The 22,395-nt window shown below is 38.4% G+C and overlaps 1 long non-coding RNA gene across 2 annotated transcripts in view; it reads right to left on the reverse strand.

Moving 5' to 3' along the window:
• Nucleotides 1-688: 688 nt before the first annotated feature.
• The window catches only part of LOC139075723 (uncharacterized), a 93,873-nt gene continuing 72,166 nt past the window's right edge, over nt 689-22,395 (reverse strand). The window contains exons 2-5 of one of the 2 annotated variants that reach the window (XR_011526428.1): nt 19,561-19,734; nt 13,996-14,107; nt 1,768-1,936; nt 689-1,266 (exon numbers count right to left, since the gene is read on the reverse strand). This is a non-coding gene — a long non-coding RNA (uncharacterized lncRNA). The remainder of the gene's footprint in view (nt 1,267-1,767; nt 1,937-13,995; nt 14,108-19,560; nt 19,735-22,395) is intronic. The other variant, XR_011526429.1, reaches the window with a different exon arrangement.

The following is a 22,395-nucleotide window of genomic DNA, read 5'->3' on the forward strand; positions in this document are numbered from 1 at the left end:
TCAACCCATTCCTACATTGGTCAGCTGGAGAAAACTAACAAAGGAGCCTGAGAAGGGATGGACAGTGAGGTAGAGAGAAACCAGAAGTCGGAGGTGTAAAAGAAGCCAAGAGAAGAGAGTGTATCAAGAAGAAGAGCATGGTTACCCATGTGGAATCTTGAGAGAGATGGAGCAAGATGAGGACAGAAACATGTCAATTGAATTTAGCAATGTGGAAGTTGTAAATTAAATGATTTAGTAGAGAAAAAGAGGGGGAATTTGCTTGCAATAGGAGAAGGCGACAAAGAAAAGATGGAAGTAAATTTAGGAAGATTTATAGGGTTCCTGGTGGGAAAATATGAGAGTTTGTTTCTTATGACTCCTGCTTTCTCCACAAAGTTTGAGCAGAGGTTTCCAGCTGAATGTGAGAAAAACTTAAAAAATAGGTTTTGGGGTTTGAGCCAATAGACACTCTTTAGGGAGTAGAAAAATGAACCTATTAAAGAAACACAGTGGGATCTGGGAGCTCTATTGGATGTCAATTTGAGAATTGAGATAATTAATTTAGAGTGAGGCGTTAATAGTGTGATTTTTCCCCAGCTATGTTCAACCTGCATAGGTGCAGACATGAAGAATATACGGTAATATTTATCCAAGGTTTTAGTTTTTCTCAAAAAAATAAAATAAAGGAAAAAAGAGACAAAAGAAGTATGATTATTCACAAGGAAATGACTTTAATGGCACAGTGGAATTTAGCCTGAGCAAGGAGAAAAATGAATCCAGGAGAGTATGGGTAGATAGTGAAAAATGATTTGAGGAAAGGATTGGAGATCTTGCAAATCATAAAGGAAAGAGAGGGGGAGATTTGGGAGCACAAAGTGGGCAGATTGGGCAAGGTAAAGAGTAGCCCAGGAATGAGAGTCAGAATGATGATGGACGACACAGGAGACCCGGGCCTTGGTAGTGACTGATCGAGGTAAGTACAGATACCATGCATGGCAGGGCCAGTCCTCATTTCTCTCTAAGGAACCTCATAAGCAGATGTATCACCAGGGATGGAATACTTCTTTACTGTTGCAGCAGATAATAAACAGCAACTCCCTGAAGGCCGACGGGGGCCAACAGGACAGAAGAGCAGATAAGGAAGTCTTGGAGCAGCTCCATGACTGGGCCAGGGTTGCATGGCCAAGTAAAGGATGGCATCAGGACCAATTTGAAAGTTATTTAATCCTAATCTGCTGGTTTCTTCCACCGTGTTAAACTTTATGGGATGAAGTGCAGCCAGCCCTAGACAAGAAAGGGAGATGAAGTGAAATGTGTACAGATTTTCTTAATGGGAATAACAATACATTTAGACTTCAGGTGGGGAAGAGCCTGTCCACTTTAATGTCTCATTTTTCATTTTTTAAATTTAATTGTCAACAATCCATTTTGCCAAAAGGGAAACTGAGGCACAGAACACAAAATAATTTGCTCTCCATGGTTCAGCAAATTAATTTTAGAAGCAAGAACAATGATTGCTTTTTAGGCCTACATCATAAGCACTTACTCCCGAATCAAGTGGGCTAAATAAAAGGCAAGGAAAATTAGTTTTGCTCTCTGTACCCTTGCCTGGTAATGAAATATCCAATTAAAAGAAATTATGAACCTTTAAGGATGATTGCTCTTGCACAAAGTGAACTGGAATGGAAATTCATAACCACAATCCCATATCCATCATATAAAGACTATTAATTGGAACAATTTTCATAAAAGCTTAGGTTGAACACTGTCATTAAGGAGGCATACCTTGTGAAGCAATACTCAGCTTCAAGTTTGGAAAATGTTCCAGGGCTCTCTGCCCTTTGAGCCACAGGATTCAGAATCGCTTTAGAGATGTCATTTATCGAAGTGTTTACTGCTACACACAGATGAGAGCTTGTCCAGGCATTCTTAGGTAACATTTCCATGGTTTTGCCTGATAAACAGATTTATAAAAGACTTCAAGGAAGGAAATTAGATGTTATGCACATACTTTATTCATGTACATGTTATTTTTTTGTAGAACACTATATAAATAGTTTAATACACTATTAAAGGGTCAATAACTATCCATATCCAGTTATCTAAATTTTAAGTAAATTTTAAACTTCTGACCCTCAAAGTCCTCTTAATAGCATAGCCATAAAACATTTTTGAATCAAGGTTTTCTAACATAAATGTATTCACAATTAGTTCATGAAATTTCTCTTGGCGGCTCTAATATTTTTCTTTAATTCAGTGAATACTCAATTTTTGTTTTTGTCAAATGCATAAGGATATTCAGAGTAGGAAGTTCTTAAGGTCACTGAGTACAGACTGACATTTAATTTTTTTCTCTAGTATTTCCTGTGTACCATTTCCACACAGAAATATTGTTTGATAATTAATCATTTAGCCAGATCATTATGTATTCTGCCAGAATTGTGATGTATTCTCCTACAGCTTGTGCTAACAGGGAATAGAGTGCAAATTTGACTCTGAGTCTGTCTGGTTTGCTCCTGTTGAGAACTGTATTTCAGTATTTGCATACGAAAACTCAAAATGAGCGGATATATGGAAGGAGGAAAATAATTAGCATTCACTGTTGGTGCCAATCAGATATGATAGTAGTAGTAATATTAATAATAGTCTTTCTTGAGTTATGATGTTCCAAGCTTTCTTCTTTGCTCATTACATGTATTAACTCCTTAAAAACTCCCTAACTGTCCCATAGGGATACAGCTTTCTGACAGTATTCTTAAGCAACCCAACAAACTCTATAATATTTTCTGATACCCATTAAGCCAATGGGAAAATTATTATAGAATAGGTCAGTTCTGTTTACCAAGATTATTATATGAGCTTGAGTTCATAGATTGAAATTGGCACTGCACAGGTAACTGCTAACCCCAACTATAGGTAGTGAAAGAGTGGTTGCGTCTTTGCTCCAGAGACCATATATTTAAGACAGGGAAATTCTCTACTAAGATATTATGTAACAGCCTTAAGATGAGCCACCATGCTTGTTGAACAACTAATGTGCAATGGAATGTGATAAAGGCAAGGAAGTCTGCGAGCATCATGGGAACTGGAGTCTTAGGGCAGCATCAGGATAAATGTAGACTTAGAGTTGGGGGAGATGTTTTCTCCTCTGGACTCTACCTATACACTTTTCTACTCTAATTATTATCAGCTATGGTTTACTAACTCTGAGTCCAGTAGCTACTTCTACATCAGAACTAACAACTTAGCATCAGAATGGGAGTATCCTGAAATTCCTCCCCAAGGAAAGTGATGCCTGAGAATGTCATCAAATCCATTTGACCCAGAGCTGGTGAGAGAAGAGCACAGATTTCAAATCCAGAAACAAGAACAGAGGTAGAAAACACTTTGAAACTGCTCTCAGACTGAGTAATGCTTTTCTTTATCTCTTTAGAGAAGGGAAAGGTGAGTCCAGTGAAGGGCCCAGGATAAGAGGCTCAGGGTGACAGGGAGAATCTTCACAGACTATAGGGTAAAGAGAATGGTACAAGGAAATTTTCTGAAGCCAAGTGGAAAGAAGTGATCCCTCTGGTCATAATAAGTGAGAGCGATGCTGCTCCCACAATGGGAGCTTGTGAGTTACCATTGAGTCCTATTGCCTCGTAAAGATGGTGGTTTAACATAAGGGATTAACCACAGAGAAATGATGTTGTCAGCTACTGTGGAATTGAATGACACCACAATAGAAAAGGCAGTATCTAGTTTAAAAGTCTGATTTGACTCATGCAATTTACAAAATCAAGCAGCCAAAAAAATCCTACCAGACCCATGTACTCTTTACTTCCCTGTAGAATCCTGACTTTGCTTGTGACTGGTATAAGGATTACCCCCAATTTAGGAAGGAAGCTATCCTTGGACTTAAAGGAGGAATAAAACTACAAAAACTTGTACATTATTCACGTGAAAGGCAGGCAGAGTGAAAACTAAATTTCCAAAGAACGATTATAGCAGGGACTACGCAAATATAAATTTTTCTCCAAATGTCCATATAATTTTATTTTCTATTTAAAAATAGTGTTAGATGATTTCAAGTGAAGAAATCTGTCATTTGAAAGAGGAACACAAATGAAATTTTATGATTATGTTTGGCTGAATATAAAAATCTGGGCCAAGGGTTATTTCAATGGTAAGGATTTTGATGTCTCCTTAGACAGACAATGGAAGCATGTGATTGAGCAAAATGATCTGAAAATGTCTGGAGAGATTTGGGGGCAGAAGAGTCATAATAGGAAATCAGTTATTCTATATCCTACATTATTTGTATGTATATCCTTCTACATTATTTAAATTTTTACAAAAACATATTACTTGTGAAAAAACGTTAAAGAAAAACAAGTGTTTGTAAGAACTTCTTGTAAGAACACCAATACCCACACTGGTATTGATGTTAATGTTTTACAGAAATATGTGTTACTGTAACACACACACACACACATTCGAATATATATATATAGTGTTTGATGTGCTCCTTTCTATGTGCTTTTCCAGGTCCACAATGTTTTGCTAAATATCCAGCAAAAAAGAAACCCTGGTGACTATTTGGATATAAAATGCTATTAAGGGTTCCATCTTCATGAGAATAAAGATATGTTTATTTAATGTGCTGCCTGACTGGTAATACAGATGTATGACGAAATGACACAGGCAAAGGGATTCTGATTGGAAGATGGTGATGACAATCCGACTTAGTTTATCAAATTTCTTTACATGTTTTTTAAAAATATTTTTTGTTAATCTCCAGACTTAAGCTTGCTAAAATGTGAATTTTTTCTTTCTTCCCCCAGAGGTAAGTCTGGTAAGTCCAGAGTAGCTAAAATACCAGCTCTGTCCAGCAGTTCTTATTCTCCGCTGTTCATGTTGCTGCCTCATCAGGTTGATGTTGTACCACTGAGTGTAACACCTTCCATGTCCCCTTGTTTCAGTGTCTGAGGAATGTCTCCCACTCTGGTCTAGCGGCCAAAGGGAGGAAGAGGAAGCCATCTCCATTGTCACCCTCTTCTACAGTTGTCCCATGTGGTCATGGCTGGGTTCCCAATGCAACTGGTACCTGCCTCTTCAACATACCCATCATGAGAGATTTTAAAAGTAGCTGTTTGCTACTTTTCCCATAGAGGCAGAATCTAATTCTCCTCCTGTTAAATCTGAATGGCCTTAGTTACTTAGTGAACCAAAAGAATGCTACAGAAGTGATCTCTGAGACTTCTAAGCCAAGGTCACTAAAAGCTTTGCAGCTTCCATTTGGGTCTTCGAATGCTTGTTCTTGGGGAAGCCAGCAGCCATACAAGAAGGCCAACCACCCTAAAGTCGTCATGCTGCAAGGAAGTCCAAATAGCTACATGGAGAAGCCACAGGGAGAAAGAGTGATGTCCAGCTGTCCCAGCACAGGTGTCAGATATGTGGGTAAGGAAGCCATCTTGGGCATTCCAGTCTCAATAGATATGAAGTACAGAAGAACTGAGGCCCAATCTTATGGCCCCATGGAGCTGTCTCAGCCACCTCCAGCTGCTTGAATCTTCCCAGCTCGTTAAGCCATCCAGAGAGATGAGCCATCTCCCTCATGAACTGTCCAAGTTACTGACCCATAAATTAATAAGCATAATAAAATGGCTGTGTTTTTACTCCTCTAAGTTTTAGGAGTGGTTTGTTTTGCAGCAATAAATAAGTGGAACAAATACACATACACACACACACATACACACACACACAGAGCCATTTCCCAAGGTATGTCCATGACAATCATTCAGAACACCCCTTGTTCTTCTGTTAGTCCCAACACATTCCCTCCAAAAAATAGTGTGACATCAGTAGATTTTCAAATGTCTACAATTTTATCCGTAATTATCTTTTGGTGTAAGCAATCTTTCCCTCACCACCCCCTGTAAGGACAGAAAAAGCCTTCCTACAAATGCCAAAAGAGCATCAGAATGAATCCCCAACTGATGTAAATCCTTCAACTGTAAGAGTGTGAAGGCTGAGATGGAGGCTGCAGCATGGCTGGAACCTCTATTAGCAGAGATCTAAATTGGGGGGAAAAGGAACCTAAATTTCCCAAAGCTATAACTAAAGTAAATGGTCAGAATATAAGAGGTGGTTTGAGACCTAGCTATTTCCTGGGATTTTTCCTGTGCTTAGCAAAGAGCAGAAAAATAATCTACTTTCTTTGACCTGTTTGACCAATAAGTGGGTGTTTCTTCCCTCGCGGGTCAAGGCAGTAGCTAAATGCTATCAAAAAGTCACAAGGAGAAGAATGCTCCTTTAAAGTATAGAAAAAGCTGAAATTGCGTATTGGAAATTGAAAACTAATTGTTATATACTTTCTGAGTGTTTAAAATTGGCACTGCTCTATTTTGTAGAAAAATGTGGGAAACCGTAAAAGGAATAGTGCAATTAAATTGGGAGCTTTAAATTGAGTAACATTTAAATAATTTCTTTGTGTGTGTGTGTCCTTTTTAGGGATTTTCCTTGTTGGTGTTCATTAAGAAGTAGAGGATTTTGGGGCTGGCCCCGTGGCCGAGTGGTTAAGTTCACGCGCTCCGCTGCAGGCGGCCCAGTGTTTCGTTGGTTCGAATCCTGGGCGCGGACATGGCACTGCTCGTCAGACCACGCTGAGGCAGCGTCCCACATACCACAACTAAAAGAACCCACAACAAAGAATACACAACTATGTACCGGGGGGCTTTGGGGAGAAAAAGGAAAAAATAAAAAAATCTTTAAATAAAAAAAAAAGAAGAAGTAGAGGATTTTTTTTTTTGGTGAGGAAGATTGGCCCTTAGCTAGCAACTGTTGCCAATCTTCCTGCTTTTCCTTGAGGAAGATTGTCACTGAGCTAACATCTATGCCAATCGTTCCCTATTATTTATAGGAGATGCCACCACAGCATGGCTTGATGAGCAGTGCTTATGTCTATGCCAGGATCTGAACCCACAAACACTGGGCCCCTGAAGCAGAGTGTGCGAACTTAACCACTGCGCCACAGGGCAGGCCCCCATAAGTGGAAGATTTTTTTATTGATGAATTTATGTTCTCAAGGGAAGGTGTGCATTACCTTAGAATCTAAGGCTTGGATGTCAGCACAGCATGTTAACCCTACGACCATGTGCACATAAACTGCAATGGACTTGATTTAGAAATGCTAAATAATGGCTGGGCTGCAATTTTGGTGTTTGATTTTGGTTGGCCAATATTTCTGGGATTACTCCAAGCTTGACTAGAAATTATTCACTGCGGTCTTGGGTGATCAGGAGGCAGATATGCTGGCTCAACACACTGCCTCAGGTCTGGATCGCGGCTGAATCTGTGATCTTCTCTGAAGGACAAGATTTCCAGGCTAGGTTTTAACTAAACTTTGTGCCTTGATCCTTAGTGATCTGGGTGATAGCATTAAAAAAAAATTACATGGGTTTGTACAAACTGTCCAACTTACTCTGCTTGATTCAGTGCCATAAATATCTACTCTTGTTTGTTTAACATTTGGTTTAGTTACTATTTCAGTTTATTGCCTATAGAAAACTACTACAACACTTGTAATGGTTTAACACACCCATCTTATTTTGGTCACAATTTTGCAGTTCAGGAATTCAGGAATGACTCAGCTGGGCATCTCATCTCTAATGCATGTGGCATTAATTGGGGCCACCGGGGCTGCAGGCTGCACTTCCAATCTGTTTTTTTCACTCACACATCTGGGGTCTCAGAGCTCCTCAGCCACTCTGTCTCCACATGGTGTCCCATCTTTCTAGGGCTTCTCCATTTGGCACCGGCTTCTCACAGCCTGGCGATGTCAGGATAGTGACATTTACTACAGGCTTCCAGGATACCTGGGCAGAACTACAGGTCTTCCTAAGACCCAGCCTCAGAAATCCCAGAATAGCATTTGTGTCAGGTCCTATTGGTCAAACAAGTCACCAAGGCCAGCCCATATTCGAAGGGAAGAGAATTTGAGTCCACCTCTCAAATGGAAGGAGAAGCAAAGAATTCACAGCCATCTTCAATGTACCAAAGTTAGATCTTATAATAGTTATCATTTTATCTTTCAAAATATTTACAGGAGTGCTAAATTGAGATAAGGGTATTCTTCCCAGAGCTCTCTAAGAAACTGGAGTTGTGGTAGAAAGTTATCTATGAACACTTAATATCCACAACAACTTCCTCCGTTTTTTGTTTGCTCTGCACTGTTGGTTAATTCCAAAGAGGAAAGATTTCAAGGAATCCTCAGGGTGGTCTCTGCCTATTACCCTTTGCAGCCCGTTCTGATTCCTGAAAACTTCTACAGAGGAAACTGGTTTTTATGTTTCCGAGATATGGATTTTAACCTTTACAAGATTCCTTTCTTCAAAGGATGAGAGACCCGAGGAAAAAAATAATACTTAATCCCAAAACACAAGGGGAAAAAATACTATGTCCAGGAATAGCTTAGCTCCACTGAATGCAGTTTGTTTAAAAAAAGAACTGAATGAGAAATGCTCAAAGAGTCTCTAAGAAGATTTCCAAAGGAGAAATGGGGTCAGCAACAGAATGTCTTATGACAGAGGAGTGAGAAATGCCACGAGTGAAGAGAAATAAACAGTACAATGCAGATGCAAAGCTCCATCAGGAGGGGCTTAGATTGTAAAACTCCCAGCCCATCTCTGAAAAAAAAGTAAGAGCAGGATTTTGGCAATTCCCAAAGTCAATATTTTGGGAGGTTCTTCATGTCCTTAAAAACTTTATGTGTTCCTTGGGGAAAGGCTGGGCTTTCTTGTTTTATTTTTTGTGGATGACATTTTGTGCCATTACGTTTGCAGGATGCTGCATGAACATGAACACCAAATGAATCAATCCTGAGACACTTTTCAAGATTTATTAAAAATTAATTCGTAATGGCCTGACAGTGCCCCCTGTTCAGGATATACCCTGGGATTCATTTGTACATTAATTCTCATTTGTAAACCACATTAGTCCTTCCTGCAGGCAAAAATAGATTGAGGAATCTAATGTGTTTATAATTTAATGGAACTTAATATAAAAAGAAATTGTCTGAAGGGTTATAGCAAGTCAGAGCGCACCTTCCCAGAGAAGAGGAAGAAACAGGAAATTAGGATAATGCTGACTCTAAATCCAGCCCCGTAACCACAGCAGAGTAGGAGGGGGATCAAAGCTGTACTCACCTAGAGTGGACTAACCCTAAGAAACATAGCAATTCTGTGCTTGCGTGCGTTTCTGCTAGGCTTCTGTTCAGATGGATGTGATGGAATACGCATGCCAACCTTAAAGATGGCCATTCCATCCACTGAGGGTGTGTGAGGAAATCAATGACCACACTAGGTGCCCATCTAAAAGCATAATGAAAAGCAACATATGGTGGAGCATACAAATACTCCAATTCCATGAATCACAACCATGAGAGATTTATCACTGTGACTGAGCTGCATGAGTGTTGGAGAAAGATATTTGGTATCAGAGTTGAAGAATCCATGAATATTGCAACATAATCAATGAAAAGATGAATGGAGATCAGATATTAGGAATTCTCTGTGTACCTTCAAAGACAGGGTCTTGGAAGATTTGGGCAAACAAAAGCGGACTTTGATTTGAAGCCTCAGAATTCTTGCTTCAGAATGGACTTTGCAGTAGTGGAGGCTCTCTGATGGAATGACTTTTCATCTGAGCTGAGTGCATTTGGATATGAAAGGAAATAAGTTACCCAGTGATTCCATTCCAGATTCTAGCGCACATGACGTATTTTATATACTGTGTCACAAATTTGCTAACTCTGTGCTCACAAATGAAAATGAAATTTGAGAGACATGTTTGGTGTCTCCGGCTTAAGTTGATGATGAGGGCCTTGAGTTTAACATCCCCCAAAAAACAAAATAGAGAAAATGAGAAATCAAACTAGAAAATAACCTGTATTATCCTTGGAAACTAGAGAAAGGCCCGTACATTCTCAAGAAACTGAAAATTTTCTATAAAAATAAAGAAGTAGGCATTAAAATGATAGAAAGGATGGTCAAACTGCAAGTAACTTCAGGAGAAGACATCTGTGTGGAAATCAAGTTCAAGTGACCTTCCATAAGGGAGTGAAAGGGAGAAAAGTTTTGGTGGCTTTTGCTAGACGGTCAAACTCAGTTATGCATAAATGCAATGTGATATTCTAGATTTGATCCTGGAAAAGAAAAAGGACATTTGTGGGAAAACTGACACAATCCAAAGAAAATCAGTAGTTTAGTTAATAACATTATGTCAATATCAATTTCTTGGCTGTGACAAATGTACCTTGGTTATGTAAAATGCTAACGTTAAAGGAAGCTAGATGAAGAGTATAGAGGAACTCCGGACTATTTTTATAAATTTTGTAGATTCAAAGATATTCCAAGATTAAAAGTATATATTTTTTAAATCCTAAATCATATGAGCACATCCGAGAAGAGGAAGTTACAGAAACCCAAAATAACATGAGGTCCGGATCCATCCTTGATATTTACTCCTGACTATAACTTTCCCAGAAAGCAGAGGTCAGTAACGCAGAGGCTCCACTGATGCTGACTCCTAACAAGCACTGAGTGCCATTCCAGCTAGAGAATCCTGAGCCCTGGATCAGCTAACTTACTTTAGGCAGCCACAACAATCACAAAAATGTAATCATTCAACACAGAGGTGATGCTCTCTGTCGCCGCAGCCTCCATCTGCAGTTCAATCTCCCTCTCTCCTCTTCATTAATCCAATCATCTGATCTGGCCGAGGATAACTGAGCCATATCTAAGCATTTCCTGTCTCGCTTTGTCTGGCCCTGCAATACTCAAAGTGCAACCCGCACAATTGTTGATGTAATCTAACCGAAAACCAAATACTAAACTGTGTCAGAATGAGCAAAATGAAAAGCAACAAGGAAAAAATTATTGGATTTACGATAAGATTCAACAGTTCCAAAGTAAAAGAACAAAAGTTCCAAAGGAAAAGTTCCAAAGAAAAGGACCAGTTTTAGAAATTAGAACACTTTTCCTCATAAATAGAGCTGCTCCAAGAAACAGGAGAAAATTATGGAAAATGTCTAATTCATATTCTTGTACACATTCCAAAGAATTTTCTATCTATGGACAAAAGCAGGCACTCATGGAGCCAGGAAAATTGGATATTGATTAGGATTGTTTGGGAATAAATAACATAAATGCACAATTAATATTTCAGAAAAGTCGGTGAACAAAAAGATTGAATATTACAGGAATTGGCTCAGCAAATTATAAGTGCAAGAAATTTTCTGAGAATTGGGGAAAAAAGTGCTATTATATTTTAGAGATTGAAAACAATGGGGGAAATGATAAAATATCCAGAAAGAGTACATAGATATATAGGTATAAATATACATACATATATACACACACATACATACATATGTACTTGTCTCTCTGCATCCTCAACACTAATAATTTCTGTTAATTTGATGGGTAAAAAATAATATTTGATCACTTGTGACCTGTTTTGCTTATACATTCATAGGATTTTTCAATATATCCTTGAAATTGAATTTTTATCAGACTGGATCTTTCTTACAGCTTGGTTATTGTTTTTCTTCTATTGGAGATTGAGTTAGAAATAGAGACAGAAACAGATCAGAGATAAACACACAGAAAAAATATATCTCTCTAGATAGATAGATAAATAGACATCCAGTGTGTATGTGCGTGTATATCTTATAGATATAATTATATGGTTACGTAATTATTGCTTCTTTCTCCTGACCTCATATGTGTTAATTTACGTTTGAATGCACATGTGTATACATTAGGATTTCCAAAAGAAGAGAATGAGGTCAAAAAGAAAGGTATACTCTGATAAAACTTTAGATATCAAAAATAAATTTATAAATTTTATGAATATATAGGTAAACAAGTCATCAGCAATTAGATACGATGTTTCACCCAGCAATTCAATTCTAGGAAATCTATCATAAGAAAATAAAGGTATTTGCTGCAACATTATTAACAACAACAAAAAATTAGAAACCAATTAAACATCCAAAAGTAGATTTCTTATACATGTTATGGTCCATTCATACAAAGGAATATAGTGTAATCATTAAAAATGATGTAGCAGATAAGTGACATAAAAATGAGTTTACAACGTATTTTACAAAACAGATTGCAAAACAGCATAAATAAATTATTTTCATTTTATGGTATTTGTATATATGTATTATGCATACATATGTGCTTAGAATAAGATAAAAATATGGAACATTTTTAGCATCCTTATCTCTGAGAAGTAGGGCTGGATGTGCTTGTATTTCTTTTTGCTTTCATCTGTATTTTCTAATTTCACTGCAATGAAAATATGTATTTGTTCACTAAAACATATGTGTGTATTTTCCATGTGAAAATATTTCAAAATATGTCCTCTGTAGAAGGACAGAATCTCTAGCATCCTGCTGTGTTTGGTCATTATTGTCAGATCCTACTTCCCTTAGCCTAAAGGGTAGCGGGGCAAAGTTGGACATTTGTGGGTCCTTTTCGAAGAGCAACTTTTTATTTTCTTTTTGACATAGATGTATCATGTTGCTGTCTAGGAGTAAGCAAATATTTTTGTTCTTACCATTTCATCTTTGCTTTCCACCTTGGGATTCATATGAACATTTAAGAGTTACTGGGGGTTGTTTTTTTTTTCCTCCAAGCTTGACTATTCAGATCATATCCAACAGCGCATCTCAAAGAAACCTTAGATAATTCAAAACCCTTATGTGAATAAAATGTCAACACAGTTTCTCTATAAGCTCTCAGCAAACCAGTGTCAAACGTGTTGGCGCTGTTGGATAGAGAGGAAATGATTTTCACGTGATGTGTGCTTTCATTCCTTAACAAAGGCTAGGAGAGGAAACTGTTTTCTCCCCCTCCCCCTTGTCCTTCCCTCGACATTTTTCTCTTTCGTCTGCCTCCAGTGCCCTTGAAGGCTGCATTGAATCTGACAAAGGATAAAGTAGCAGGGAGTGGGAGAAACTAAAGATACCAAGGGGCTCCAACTGCCTGTCTGAAAATCTGTGTGTACAGTACCTGGGTCTCTCTCATCTGATAGGCTTTTCTCTACGTGTTATTGTGTTTATGTCAAGAAAAAAATGCCAGCATCCCTTGCTGCTGAGCACTGCTCTATAGAATTCTGCCACCTTCATTTTCCACTTACTACCTCATTTTGTTTGAAAGAGGCTGCCTTTCCAGCTTCATCTGTGATCACCAAAAACACGCAATCTCCCCTTTGTTCACAGAGTGACCTTTATATCTGACTAAGAGTAAAACGTGTCTTGAAACCTAAACCAATTTTGGCAAAGAGGTCTTTAAAAAAAAATGTAACTGAGACTGCCATGCACAGAAGTAAACGCTGCTGGTTTCATTGTTATTCATCAAGTGTTTCTCTGTGCATTTTCAAAGTACAATGCCAGTGTTCAGAAATGAATGCGACATCACAGACAGGAGCTTCCCTGGGGTACGGTGAACTGGTGACAGCCCAAGTACCGTGGTATTTTTATTTCTTGGAAAGGGAGTGGCTTGAGGGGTAGTCACGCATTCCTGCCAAAGTCAAGTGGCTTCAAGAATCAGGCAGCTGGACAGTCACCCGGGGAGGCGAAGATGGGGAGAAGTTTAGTTCTGAGACCTGATACAGGAGACAATATGAAGCTTATTTGCATATCTTATAACTAGTCCAGAAGCTGCACTAACCTCTGTTACCTGAGAAGATCAAGAAGAATCGTCTTTTACGTGTTAACTCTGCCTTGAAGGAGTGTATTTTGGAGCACACCAAGCACCAAAGAGTGGAGACAGGGCCTTCCTAAGCAACCTAGGTTCTCTTTCTCTGGCCCCTGCCCTGCCCTCCTCCTACACCTGCATGTTTATATGCAGTAGAACCCAGGTAAGAACAAACACAACTTTGAAGAGGATAAATGGTGAATGGAGGACCCTTTCAAAGTATTTAGGCTTAAAAAGTGAAAGGACAGGCACAAAGTCTAATTACCCTCATTCCATGCTTTCCTCTGGGAAGATCTTGGACTTCACACTTTCCCTGGACTTGACTGACAAAAGGGGTCTTTCTTCTCAGGAGGGCATCAATGCAACTTGGTTGATACCTAAAAAGTCATAATAAAACGTTGAACTAGAGAGATCAAAAACTTGCATTGAGATAGCCATTCAAAGAAAAAATCAAGATGGCACTATAAAAAACCTCAAGTTTACAATACCTGAATATTTTAAAGTGTCCAGGATGTGAATTATTAAATTTCTTTCAATTCTTCTCTTTAAATTATACCCCACGATGAAAAATGTACCTAGACAATATAAATATAATTTTTGCTTAATTTCTACTACCACTTGTGAATAAATATAGAACCGTGCGGTATTTGAGTGTTAGGAAAAGTTTAGCTGATATAATAGATAAGTCCCAAAATTTCATATGCAATATAAGTCATAAGGCCAAGGGGAGTACTCAGGGGTGCCCCATGTTGCATTCAGAGCCCCAGGCTGACATCTGCCATCATCAATGCTTGGCTTCTAAAGGCACTCTGGCCATCAACATCTGGCCAACAGATGGGAGAAGAGACTGTAGGGGGTTTCAGGGTGAGGGGTGTTGGTTATGGGCCAGGCTTGGGAGTGGTACTCAACCATCCCACACTGCAATGCATTGGCCAGAGCCCAGTCACATGGCGATACCTACATGTAAAAGGAGCTGAGGAAAGGAATCCATGGCTGGGGGGCTGCACCCCAGCAACAACTCTACAATATAGAAGGGGAACTCAAATCACAGCCAGCCATCTCTGCCACAGGATCTAAGAGATCATCTGTTCCTGAGCTTTTCAAAGTGAGTTCCTCAGAGTCCTGAGCCTGTGTACCCATCTCTCATTTCAACCAGAGAAGCTCCCCCTTTATCAATTTTAGTTACTAGAATTTCTTTTGAAGGTAAGTTTCCAGGACTTTAAAATTTTTAAAACTCATTTTTTTTCATGAAACCATGGCCCAAAGCATGAGAGATCATATCCAAAATGATACAAAGAATAAACAGGAAACTTTAGACTTTCACCAATAATGATATCAATATTCATAACTTTCTTTTTTTTATTAGGCAAATCCTTCCTGCACATTGAAGTCAAAGTGGAATGTTCAGATACACAAAAACAAGGAAATACAAATTACCTTTAATCTCACACCATGTAGTAACCACAATTAATATAAGGTAACCACAAAATAAGATAAATGAACAAAATATATGATATGTTAGATAGCGATGAGAAGAACAATGAAAGAGGCAAGGAAGAGAGGGAAGAAATAAACTTGAGTACAGAAAGGGAGGCCAAAGAAGGTCTCACTGAGACAGTGACATTTATAAAAGGCCTGAAGGAAATAAAAAAGCAATCTGCCAATATTTAAGGAAAGAGCATTCTAGAAATTGGAAAGCAAGTGGAAAGGCCCTGAGGCAGAACAAATCTGACAGGTTGAGAGGGCGAAAGTGGCTAGCACTGAATGAACGAAAGAGGGAGTGGTAGAAGATGAAGTCAGAGGGGGATCAGGGTAAAGGCGAATTTAGTAACTCAAATTGGGAAAGGGGAAGCTTCTCTGGTTGAAATGAGAGTTTGCACCTGTTTTCCTGGCATGATTATTGATAGTGCTCCACTTTCATTCTTAAACATTTCTCAGATGGAGCTCAGGTACATTACAGAGCTGCCTTTCTTGTAGGCCACTGTAAGGTCTTTGACTTTTTTAGTTAAACAGAAAGCCATTTTGAGCAAAAGAGTGACATCTTACTTATGTCGTATGAGATCACTCTGTTTTCTGGGCTGAGAATAAATGAAGAGAGAAGTATGAAAGCAAGAAAATCCAGTAAGATGCAATTGCATTAAGCCAGCCTAGAGGTGATGATGGCTTGGACTCAGATGGTACCAGAGGAGAGGATGAGAATGGATCAGATTCTTGTTTTATTTGGAATGTATAGCCTACAAGACTTGCCTACAGATTGGATAAAGGATGAGAAAAAGATAAAAGAGTAGTGAAGAATGTCTCCAACACTTTTAGCCTGAAAACTGGAGTCGCCACATACTGAATTGGAAGGAAATGCAAGTAGGACAGGTTTAGTGGATGGAATATCAGAAGTACAGTTTGGACGTGTAAGTGTGAAGTGCTTGTCAGACACCTGTGTTAGTCAGTTTGAGCTTCTATAACAAATATACCATAGACTTGGTGGCATAAACAGCAATCATTTTATTTCTCATAGTTCTGGAGGCTGGGAAGTCCAAGATCAAGGGGCTGGAAGATGTGGTGTTGAGTGAGAGCCTGCTTTCTGACTTGAAGGATCCTGAGATGGGAAGATTCTTCTGAATTATGCATGTATCCATCAGGGTTCAGCCAAAGAACAGAGGTAATAGGTGAAATATATTAAAAAATTTATTGCAAAGAATTGGCTTATGTGATAGTGGGAGCTGGCACAAAGAATCCAAAATTCATGGGGCAAAAGCCGTCAGAAAGTCCAGGCTGGAACTCAGCACATAGAGCGAAGCTTCTGTCCAAAGGCGCAATTTCTCTTCATCAGGGAAGTCTCAGTTCTGCTTCCAAAGCCTTTCAACTGATTGAATCAGGCTCATGCAGATCATCTGGGATAATCTCCCTTACTTACAGTCAACTTATCATGAACTTTAATCACATCTACAAAATGCCTTGAGAGCAACACCTAGATTAGTGTTTGACTGAATAACTGGGAACTATAGCCTAGCCAAGTTGACACATAAAAATAACGATCACAATCTGGAGAGCACAATGTAATCACAGATTCTGGAAGAGGGAGGAAGGATGGTTAGGGTCAGAGAAGGTGATGTGATGACAGAAGCAGAGTGAGAGAAGGAGATGTGACAACGGAAGCAGAGGTCACAGAAAGAGAGATTTGATGACACTATGCTGTTGGCTGTGAAGACGCAGGGAGGAGATGGAGATTCCTTGACCATGAGCCAACGAACGCTGTTGGTCTCTAAGAGGCGAACAAGGCAGGGAAACACCTTCTCTCCTAGAATCTCCAGAAAGAATGCAGCCCTCCTGACTCATCTTAAACTTCTGGTCCTGAGAACTCTAAGATAATAAATTTGTGTTGTTTTAAACCACCAAATTTGTGATAGTTTGTAAGAGCAGCAATAAGAAACTAATATAAACACATGGATGTAGGAGTGTGTGTGTGTATGTGTGAGAGAGAGAGAGAGACAGAGAGAGAAGTAGGGGGAGGAAGGACAGAGGTGTGTTTTTACGTGTGTGTATAACCTGTTTCTGGATCTGCTGTCTAGTTTCATTAGGATTAACCCATCCATTCCTGCGGCAGTATGACATTTTGTTAACTATTTTGCTTTTAGGACACATTTTAATATCTAGTAGAGAAAGAACCCTCTTATTATCTCTTCAGATTGCTTTGGATATTTGCATTTGTCTGATTTTTTTAGACTAAATTTAGAAAAATTTTGCAAAGTTCCCATGGGATGGGCTTCTCTCCAAAACATATATCGTTGCTATTTTAATTTTGATCAAATAAAATGTATACATTAGGATAGTGAGAATTTTTGAAACGTGATTTCTCTCTCCATCTATTCAAGTATTCAACTAGGTAAAAAAAAAAGTGCAAAGCAAATGCGTATAACTATATATCTAGAGATATCTATATCTCTAAATACACATTTTAACAGTGGGTATCTGAGTTGTGATATATTCCGGATGAATTATATTTTCTTAAAAATTTTGTGTATTCCCAGTTTTTCCACAGTAGGTTCGTGTAGCAGTTTGTAGAATAGGTTTGTTTGTAGTTGCCACCCAAAGATATCAAGTCTGAATCCCCAAATTTTCTAAACGTTACTTATTTGGGAAAAGGATCTTTGCATATACAATTAGGTTAAGAATCTTGAGGTGAGGACATTACCTTCAATTATCTAGGTGGCGCTCAATGCCCTCACAGGTGTAGTGATGAGAGACAAAGCTCGACACACAGATTAGGGAGGAAATGTGACCACGAAGGCAGACATCCGAGGCAGGAGGCCACAAGCCAAAGAAGACCTGCAGCCAACAGAATCTGGAAGAGACAAGAAAATCCCCGCTACAGCCTTCAAAGGGAGGGAGGCCCCGCGGACGCCCTGATTGGACTTTGAGCCTCCAGGACTGTGAGAGAATAAGTATCTGATGCTTTACGCCACCTTCTCTCGGTGATGTTACAGTAGTCCTAGAAAAGGAAGACAGTATGTTTCAACTTTATCTATTCCAGAATTTTCATATGATATCTGACAAAAGGGCGCTGAAGCCAAAAAGTTTGAGAACTGCTGTTTCAAGTCACCGTTATTTTGTTTTGTTTTTGTCGTCATATACAGACAGACTCAACCCTCTAGAAAAACTTGGTAGATCTCTTTAAATAATTCCTCTGGTATAAAAAGTTGTTAACTCTTGTATATTTATTTAATAACAAACCATCTTAATAAACTCTATTAGAAATTCTGCTAGCTTTCCAATTTATTCTCAGGTGTTTTCCAGGTAGACAAACGTAACGTTTGCAGATAAAATAAGTTGCTATCTTCTCAATATTTACACCATTTATGTCTTTCTTTGCCTTATTCTTTTGCTCAAAACGTCCAGAACAACACAGATAATTGTAGTTATCTTTGCCTAATTTTAGACACTTTTCTAGTCTGTCATAGTTAAGGATGGTGTTGAGCGATTATTTCAGATGTTCTTGTCATATCGATGAAATAGTCTTTCCTGGTATGCCAACATTTTCCTTTTAATCAACAATGCTATTTAATTTTATCCAGTATCGATTAAGGAGAGCCTGTGTAGTTTTTTTCTTTTTCATAATGTTAATCCTTCCTTGCTTCTTAGACTAAACTCAGCTTGGTCATTGTTTATTATTACTTTATCAATTTTATTTGTTAATATCTTAGGACTTTCACGTTGATAGCTGAGTTTTGTGTGCAGTTTTCTATTTTATCTTATCATCTTCAAGTTTTTAACTGAGAGGTTAGCTTGATAAAATGAATTAAGAAGTTTCTACCTCTTCGATGCTCTAAAACATTTTTTATCCATTTTCCCCTTTCAAATTATTTTTATCTCTATCAAACAATGTGTGTGTGTAATTAAAATATAGAAAAAAATTACTAAAACACTTCTAATGAAATAAAGCAGCCCTCTGACCAACGCTTTTGCTTAGTCTCATGCCTACTTTCTATTTTCTTAGCTATTTTTTCTGCTATTTACCTCCACATTTCTATACCGTTGTTTATACTGTTGCTTCTTGATTTACCAAATGAAGACATTATTTATAAACAACTGTTTATGAGGATTATACTTTACACACCCTCCAACTTTCTCTTCCTCTACACTCTCAACATAATTTTAGCAAAATTAGTTGGTTAATAAATAGTTTACGATTGTATGTTATTTATAGCTGAGACGGAGTGGTCCATGATTGCACTTATTTTCCAATGCAATTTTGCCTGGTAGCAATAACTAGTTGTGTTTTTGGTTTTTTTTTTTCCATTTGTACAGTTTTCGCTAATTTTTGGTTTTCACGTACCCATTGGTCTGCCAATAGTTTTGCCACAGTGTGTTTCTTTGTACGCCTGGTGCACAGTTGTCATCTGTGGATATCCCCCCTTACTCCTCTGTGATTAATGCCTGTTTCTTATCTTCTGTCTTCTTCTGTCTTGTTTTTCCCCCATCATTTTGCTAAAGCACAATTCAACAGCGTCTGAAAAAGAGTACATGAAAGAGACATTCTTTAGTATTCTCGTGTTTTGCCCCTGTATCAGTGCACTGTCTGGGCACACAATCATCCACTAAAAATAGTTTTCACTCAAATGTGAAGCCTTTGCTCCACAGTCTTCTCGCATCCACTTATATTTTTGAAACTTCCAGTGACCTCTGACTACTATTTATTTATAGGGGATTTTTTTCTCTTTTCAGGAGAAGCCTAAGATTTTGCTCTTTACCAGTGGCCCTCTAAAGTGCCACGATGGCATGGCTTAGGGTGAGCTTTTTTCATTCACGCGTTGGACACGTGGGTCCTCACTGAAGACTTGCAGCCTTCACTCCTGGGGATTTTTCCATATATTATTTCTTCTCTGTTTTCTCAGCTGCCTCTTAAACTGCCTGTTGTTTGGATGTTTGACTTTATGCATCAATTCACAAATTTTACCTTTCCCACCTTGTTGTCAACTTCTTTGTCTTCGTCTTCTAATTTCTAAGGGAGTCCTTAGCTTTATCCTTCAACCATTCAATTAAATTGGTGGTGGCGTTCTATTTGAAATTTCCAAGAGCTCCCTATGTTCTCATGGCCCCTTTTGTATATTATCGCAACGTTTTATCAAGTAATTTTTTCTCTTATCTCTCTGAACACATTAATGACAGTTTTATATTTTGATAAGGCAGAATAGTTTTCTTCTGCTCCCTGATTTGCTTTTTGTTTCCTCCAAGGTCATTCTCTCTATTTACTTTTTTGTTTGTTTTGCTCTCTGTCTTTAATGTTAAAAGCATTCCTCCAATATCTGGTGTTCTTCGGCTGTCTTTTCATCTATTGGAAGTGCTGTGGGCATGGGCAGGCTGATGGAGTGGTGCTCACTATAATGCGATGAGGCAACATTCCAGATGATTTATTCAGAGACTCTCAGGCTCTTTCTCTGGTGCTGCTCACTTTCCCCGAGGATAATCCTCCATTCCCCTGCTTGAGGAGCAAAGAGTAGCTTGGACCCTAACTGTGTATATTCTGGAGACTGGGGTGAGGAGGGAAAGGTGGCAGCAGAAGAGGGGAAGGCAGGAGAATTCACCAAAGCACATGGGTCCTGTTTTTAACGTAGTTTCTGTCTCCAGTTCTTCACTATTCCCAGTCTTCTTGAGTCCAGAGCATCTCAGGTTCTATTTCTCCCTAGAACAAGATTTGTTGCCTTGAGGTAGTCATCAGGTAGTAAGCGAGTAGCTACTGGCCGTTACATGGGCGTGAAACCACTGCAACTACTCTACGGGCTTTCTGTCGATCCAAAGGTATTCAGCACTAAACTTTCTACTGCTTTGCAGGATGCGGAGCCTTTTCACAGTGCTGGGCAATTCGCTAAGCATTGCTTCACTTTCTTCTTTTGCCAAGCCTTAAGGTTTGAGGCTTCCTCTGCTCTGCCACGACAGCTTCCCCTCTGGCCGCGCTCCATCCTCTAAATACAAGTTCTCCTTCTCCTCGCAGGTTTTCTAGCTTCTTATTTTTATTATTATTCCTAATACCATTGTGTTGGAATCTGGAAAGGAGCAGATACAAAGGCATCCTTTTCAAATTAACCTGAAACCTCCTGGAACACTTATACATATTATGAGAAATAACTTTTCTTTGAATGTTTGTCAGAAATTGGCCATAACATCATGTAGGCCAATGCCTTTTATGGGGCTAGATACATTGACAATTTTTTCACTCTATTCCATTTATATATTTAGATTTTATGCTTTTGATTCAATTTTGTTCATTAATATTTGCTGAGAAAATCTTCCATTTCTTCAACAATTTTGAATATCTTATTATAGCACTATATACAATCTTGTGCTATAGTTTTTGAAACTCCTCTATTCTTGTGTATTATATTCCTCTTTTATATTTCTAGTGTACATTTATCCCTCATTTTTAATTAGCTCTGTCAGAGGCCTATTTCTTTTTCTTTACTTTTCCTTTTTTTTTTTTTTTGGTGAAGAAGATTGGCCCTGAGCTAACATCTACTGCCCATCTTCCTCTTTTTGCTTAAGGAAGATTGTCCCTGAGCTAATATCTCTGCCAGTCTTCCTCTGTTTTGTATGTGGGACACCACCGTAGCATGGCTTGAAGAGCTGTGTGTGTGACAGCACCAAGGATCCAAACCTGCAAACCCTAGGCCATCGAAGCAAAGCACAAGAACTTAACCACTATGCCCTTGGGCTGCAGAGGCCTATATTTTTATTGGATGTTTTAAATAACTAGTCTTAGATTAAATATATATAAATCTTTTTTCATTTTCTAGTTAACTTTTGCTTAACTCAAGTTATTTTTCTTACTTTTCCTAAGGTTATTTTACTGCCATCTTTATAACTTCTTTAGTAAAATGTCTGGTTTATTTATTTTCATTCTCTCTTATCTAACAACAAAGGCAATTTAAGGCTACCTGTATTATTTGTTTCATTTATTTCTAAACAGTCTGCACGTGAAGTTTTGATTTTTCCTTTGACCTGAGAATTATTTACAAAAAGTTGTGTTTGTATTTTAAATTTCAAAAGTGTTAAAATTCTTTAGTTGACACTTTTTTAATTACTTGTAGTTTTACTATATATGGTCAGATAATGTGGTTTTTATGATTTCTGATTTGGGAATCTTTTTAAGACTTTCTTTATGACTCAAAAATAA

The sequence above is a fragment of the Equus przewalskii genome, chromosome 14, assembly GCF_037783145.1.
Source record: "Equus przewalskii isolate Varuska chromosome 14, EquPr2, whole genome shotgun sequence".
Taxonomy (NCBI): Eukaryota; Metazoa; Chordata; class Mammalia; order Perissodactyla; family Equidae; genus Equus; species Equus przewalskii.